The sequence below is a fragment of the Limanda limanda genome, chromosome 1 (assembly GCF_963576545.1).
Source record: "Limanda limanda chromosome 1, fLimLim1.1, whole genome shotgun sequence".
Classification (NCBI taxonomy): Eukaryota; Metazoa; Chordata; class Actinopteri; order Pleuronectiformes; family Pleuronectidae; genus Limanda; species Limanda limanda.
This window is the reverse complement of record NC_083636.1, coordinates 31,852,284-31,858,292: the sequence shown is the minus strand read 5'-3', so window position 1 is coordinate 31,858,292 and position 6,009 is coordinate 31,852,284.

Here is a 6,009-nt window from a genome sequence, read left to right as displayed (position 1 = left end):
CTTGTTCGATACCATGTTGTTTGTGATCCAGGATACCGGATGTGTGACTCTGCAGATCAAAATAACGACAGAGATATGTTGTATCATGACTGCAGCCGTATGAGGTATCCGTTATGAGGTGTCCTGGAACATAAACGCAGGTTTAAACAGTAGTGGCATCTTGACCAAGAGACAGAGATTAGCCTTGTCTTTTCAGAGCATAACACTGGATGTGATGGGATGTGCCAGAATCAAGTTCATCTAGTTTATCCACACACTTTTAAAGGTTCAGTGTGTATAATTTAGTGACATCTAGGGGCAAAGGGTCATGTTGCAGCTGAATAACCCTCGCATCCCTCTCCCCCTCCAAACAGGAGGTAGCCTTCATTTGTCCAGTTTGGACCACTGTCAAAAACATGGCGGCCTCTGTAGAGAGGACCCGCTCCCGGTGTAAATGTACAAATACTTAAATATAAAGGGCCCATTCTAGGGTAAAAAAAACCACAATTCGTACAATTTAGATGATCACACACTAGCAAACACATCAGGACTATTTTATATTAAATTTCCGCCCAATACAGTCCTTTCATCTAAATTTTATACACTGAACCTTTAATACATTTTAATGGTTAAGAGCGATCTGAGATCCATATGGTGTATACCTCTGGGTGTGGGATCAGACCATGTCTGAGTGCTGAAGCCAGCATGCAAGTGCCTTAAAATGCAGTTCCACTAATGGCCACATGATGGTTTTATTTGCTTTAAGAAAACTCCCAAATTTTGTCAGGTAACAAGGAAAATACCCATCTTTTCTCTCAAAAATAAAAAGTCAAGATTTATACTCACAAGAATTGATGGCCTCAACAAATGGTTTCTTAAATTAAGATCTGCTCAGATCGGTTAGCTCAGACTTAATTGTATCAACAAAATGTGGTGTCCAATCTACTCAAATCAAAGCAAGAAAATGTGCCGAAAATAACATACATGATATTATGTACATCTAGAGGTAAATACGCGGCATGGTGGTGCAGTGGTTTACACTGGCGCCTCACAGCATGGAGGTTTCGAATCCCAGCTTCCTCTCACTGTCCAAAAAGATGTCGCTTAGGTGAATTGGAGACTTTAAATTGACTGTGGGAGTGAATGGTTGTTTGTCTCTGGAAATTGAGCCTGTGATACACTGGCAACCTGTCCATGGTGTCCCCATCCCCCCCACTCACCCAATGTCGGATGAGATAAGCTCCAGTTCCCCTCCGTCCCTCAAAGAAAAAATGCTAAAGACAATGAATGGATGGATGGTGGAAAAATGTAATGCCAGTGAAAGTGAATAGAAATGAATTTGTTTAACTCCAAAAATGTTAAGATGTATTGACTTTTATTGGAACTCTCTTTTACCAAATGAAAATCCATGTGACAATGAGTTGATGTTTATAGCCATGTTTGCTTCCACAGTCAGCTTTCCAAAAAGTAATGATGCTGCAGACATGGTCACGTTTTTATCCACGAGTGATAGGTTACACTGAAAAGACAAGTCTGACTCGGTCAAAAGGCCAATAAAAGCATTGGTTTCCACATATATTGAGTATATGTGCCACTTGGACACTCTGTTGATGATTGACTTTTCTAAAGGTGTCAAATCCCCCGAACGTAAACCCCTTTTAAATTCTCACCCTGTACTGACACGGGTGTCCCAGCCTGCGTTCTTGTGCACTTCTTTTGAGACAAATGTCATCATGTTAGTGTTAATATTGACAAAAGGCAGAGATTGTATTTGCTGGAATTTGCTGCTTGAACGCCCTTAAGCCTTATAAGAAGTGAAGAGAAATTAAGTCAAATTCATACCCAATTCCAATATGACCAATTAGCCACGTTTAAATGATAGATAGTCTAAAACTTGTAGAGGAGCACGGTTGATCTAGTCGTGTTCTTGGTACCAAAATATTTACCAAGCCTGCTGTGTTTGCTGCTGTGATTGTCTTTCCTGAGCATTAGATGGAAATGGGAAATCTGGGTTTGGGCCATGGAGTTTTAGAATTAGAGTTCTATGCGTGGAACCCAGGTAAACTACATGTTTGCAGCCATGTATAGAAAAACAGAAACTACTCGTTAAGTGTTTGAACTGTGGTGTTTCAGAAAGGATACTTAAACCCTTTTTTTCCTTTAGGTGTTCTTGCTTTTAAAAAAAGAGAAAAAAAAGAAATCTTAAAGATGATAGATAACCCTCCGGGGCTTTTTGAGTCCCCAATCCAACATTATTAAGCTGTTGTACAATGTCTGGTTACAATGAAAAATATCTCCTTTTTTGTACTGTTATGGAAATGAGCAGATGGGAAGAGAAGTGTGGTTGTAGGATATTTAAACACATGAAGGAAAATGATGCAGTTCTCTGAAAACTAATAGCCAGGGATTTTATTTTGAAAAAGAAATGCATGGTGATGTAAGAGACGAGAAAAAATGAGTTCCTCTGGGAGCATTTTCTTCAACTGCTTGGACTTTTTCTGTGCTCGACCAACATCTGAGTCGACGTGGACCTATAGATTCCTCTGAAATCTAGCGTACTCTTGTCTAATCTCAAATCTGACGCTCCAGTCTCTTTTATCCACGGCCTGTGAGGGCATCAGCTCGTTCAAAGGAGGCCGACCCTTAAGTCTACACTGTCAACAAAAAGAGGGAGTGCAGCAGCCACAATCTGCTCCTCAATCCTGTTTATTACCTTAAAAACCAGTTCAGTTGGTGCTGAATCTCAAAGACCCTTTCTTTCTGTTTTACAGGACCAGCTTGTAGCTCTTTGAAAGTAAAACTGTTTGAAACTGTTGTTGTAGTAATAAGCTTTGTACGGCAGCTTGAAAACCCGGCGTAAACCAGATGTTAAACTGGTTCGGTCTGGGTAATGAAGCTGTCATCCCAAAATTATTTGTCGTTCTGTGATCATTTTAATAGAACATGGCTATGAATCCCTCACTGTGTGCAGTCCATAGACTGTGATACCCCCAGTTTACCCAAAGTTAAACCCCTGCTGACAACACACTGGATACTTGTATATATGTTTAGTTTCTTTCTGATGCATTTCTCTTTTCAGACTGTTGTCTCCATAGTTTGACACTAGAATCTCTCCTTCTTGCCTTTCTTCCCATATAAATCTGATTACCTGATGGTGGGTTGTGATGTTGCCTAGAATGATTGTTTACAATTTTATTCCATTTATCTCTGGATATTCTGTAAATATTGTAATTCATTGTCTTTTTTTAACTTGATAATAAAGTTATCAGATAATGGTTGATTGGATTTTGATTGTGTGCTACATGATGTCACAATGTAAGATTGTGCATTATAATTTATAAATATACTATATATATCTTTATACTGTATATATGAATTCCCCACTCTTCCCATGTGGACGAGCTTGTGTTTCTTCTACCAGAAGTTTGGGGGCCTGAGGGTTCTGCACAGTATCTTAGTTGTCCTTCTGGACACAGATCCCAGATGTTGTTCCTGGAGTCTGCTGCAGTTTCTCTCCCAGTTTAGGGGTTAGAGCTCCGAGTCCTCCCTTTACCAAAGGCACCGATGTTGCCTTCACTTTCCACATCTTCTCTAGCTCCTCCTTAAGCCCAAGGTATTTTTCATGCTTCTCATGTTGCTTGACGTTGCTGTTGGTTGGGATCGCTACATCTAACATCTGCCGTGTTGATCAACATTTGTTATAACATTTTCTCAGTTGATAGCATCACTTTCTTTGTAGCATGAGGTGCATGAGGCTGGAATTGGATTCCTGCATGGCAAGGCCCTTAAACCTCAAGTGTAACGGCAAATAGGAGAGTCATACTGTCTGACGTTGCCCGGGTCAACAAGGTCTGCATCTGTTGTTGGGGAACCAGGGCAACCCTAATGAGAAGTGGGCTACTGAAACTAGGGCAGGGAGCAGGAACTCCACATGTAAATGTATGTGGATTCTACAAAGTTGGTATTCTTTATCACTCATATCACTTCCTAATAAACTACACTCTAAATCTGTGAAATATGCAAATCAGAACAGATGTGTTAGTATTAAAAATCCCTGATAATCAAGCTTTTTGAAAAGTAAAATGAAAATATGTCGTATATTGACTGCAATATGTTTCCAGGGCAAAGTGATCCCAAATTAACTATTGTGGAAAATGCCACTACATTTGTTGGTCAAGTTTCAACCTTCATAGCGTCTGTCAAAAGAAACGTTCACAAGTATGACTAAATCACGTCATTGAAGTATTTTATTTGCAGTATGCACAAGTTAGTATTTAGCTGAAGGCCTCACCAGCTGCACCATGTGACCGTGTATGGCTCTGGACTCTGTGCTGGTGATTTTTAGTCACTGGTTTAATCATGCATGGTTATCCATTCTAGCTTTCTTGCAACATGTTTCCAATTCCCTGTGACATATACGATTTTCTTTGCAACATTTCCACAGAGACCTTGGAGCAACCAATAATAGCCGGCAGCTCGTCCACAGGAAATAGCTCCGGGGCTGAGAAGGCATCTCAGCAGCCTTCTCTCTGTGTCACACCCTTCTGTCTTTCTCTCTACTCCACTACACACCCTGCAAGAGCTGTGCTGACCAGAACCACGAACCCTGCAAATGGCAGTGGTGTAGTGTTTTGTGTACATGCATGAAGTGCTGAGCTTCCCACACCCTACATACCACAAGTCATTTAGGTCAGCTATGCTTCCATGTGTCACTGCTCCTTTGTTTTGCTTACTGCATCACTAAAAAAAGATAAAAGCAGCCCTTGGGGTGGTCTTTCTCTCTGGCGTCTTCCTATTGAAGGTCTCACACACACACCCTCTGCGCCTCTTCTTCTTCTCCTCCTCCTCCTCTTCCAGCCTATTTTAGAAGGGGCCAAGTCTCTGTTTTACATGTCTAACATCGTCACTTAAAAATATCTCCAAGTCACCTGAGAGCAGACTGCAATCTCTGTGGCTCGCCACTTCAGTGGGGCCCGATGGCAGACTGACGACCCCTGGAGACGAGAGCAAGAGGCACAGCCACCGGTGGGGAGAGGGGAAAGGAGGACACTGCTGCTGCTGAGAGAAGCCACATAAGGAACGCCTGGTGAGTGTGAGCTCAGGCTGAGGCAGGCGAGGGCACAACGTAATAACTGGATGACACACACACACACACACACGATGAAGGACAGGGTGGTAGTTGGAAAGAAAGATGAATCGACTCATAAACAGTCACAGTCTCAGCAGCATCCAGATGTCAGATTTGTCAAATAATTCCCAACACCCACACTGAAGGTACTGCAGTGCACTGACTTGCATGGTTGAGTTGTTGCTCCGTCATGTCCTCAGCTGAATTGGAGTCTGCTTCAGGGCAGAGTGTGTTCCTGAGTGTGTTCGTAAGAGTAATTATGATGATGAATATTTTTGTTATTATTATTATACATTTGATTTACATAGCAATTTGAACAATGCTGTACAAAGAGATACATAGTTTAAACAAACTGAGAAAGCTGATAAAAGCAAGTAATGAATATAAATTGCATATAATAATCACCTTAAAATCAGTACATTTTATATTAAAAGTAGATTTTATTAATGAATGTGATATTAAAACAATGGAAGAAAGTATATTAGTATTGTATTTTACTGCCATTCCAAAGCATTTGTGTAATGTGGATTTAGAAATTATACAATTATTATCACAACTTTTATCATTATTTACACAAATACTGCACTTAACTTTACTTGGGTGTTTCTATTATCTGCGACTTCTTGCGTCATCTAAAATCTGGTATTAATTTTGTAGATTAATACAAAATATATGATCAGCACATACAATATGATGCAGTGCTAAATAATAATAAACATTTAACAGTATATTAAACACACTGAACAAATTATTCACAATGTTAATGCATCAGTGATTTAAAACAATATGAACAAATTTATAATAGCATAATATTACAACACTCCTCTCCTGCGTGACACGAGATGCAATGCTGAAGTGGAACCGGCGGGGGCGCTGTGGCCCGCCCGAGTCACGCGAAAGAA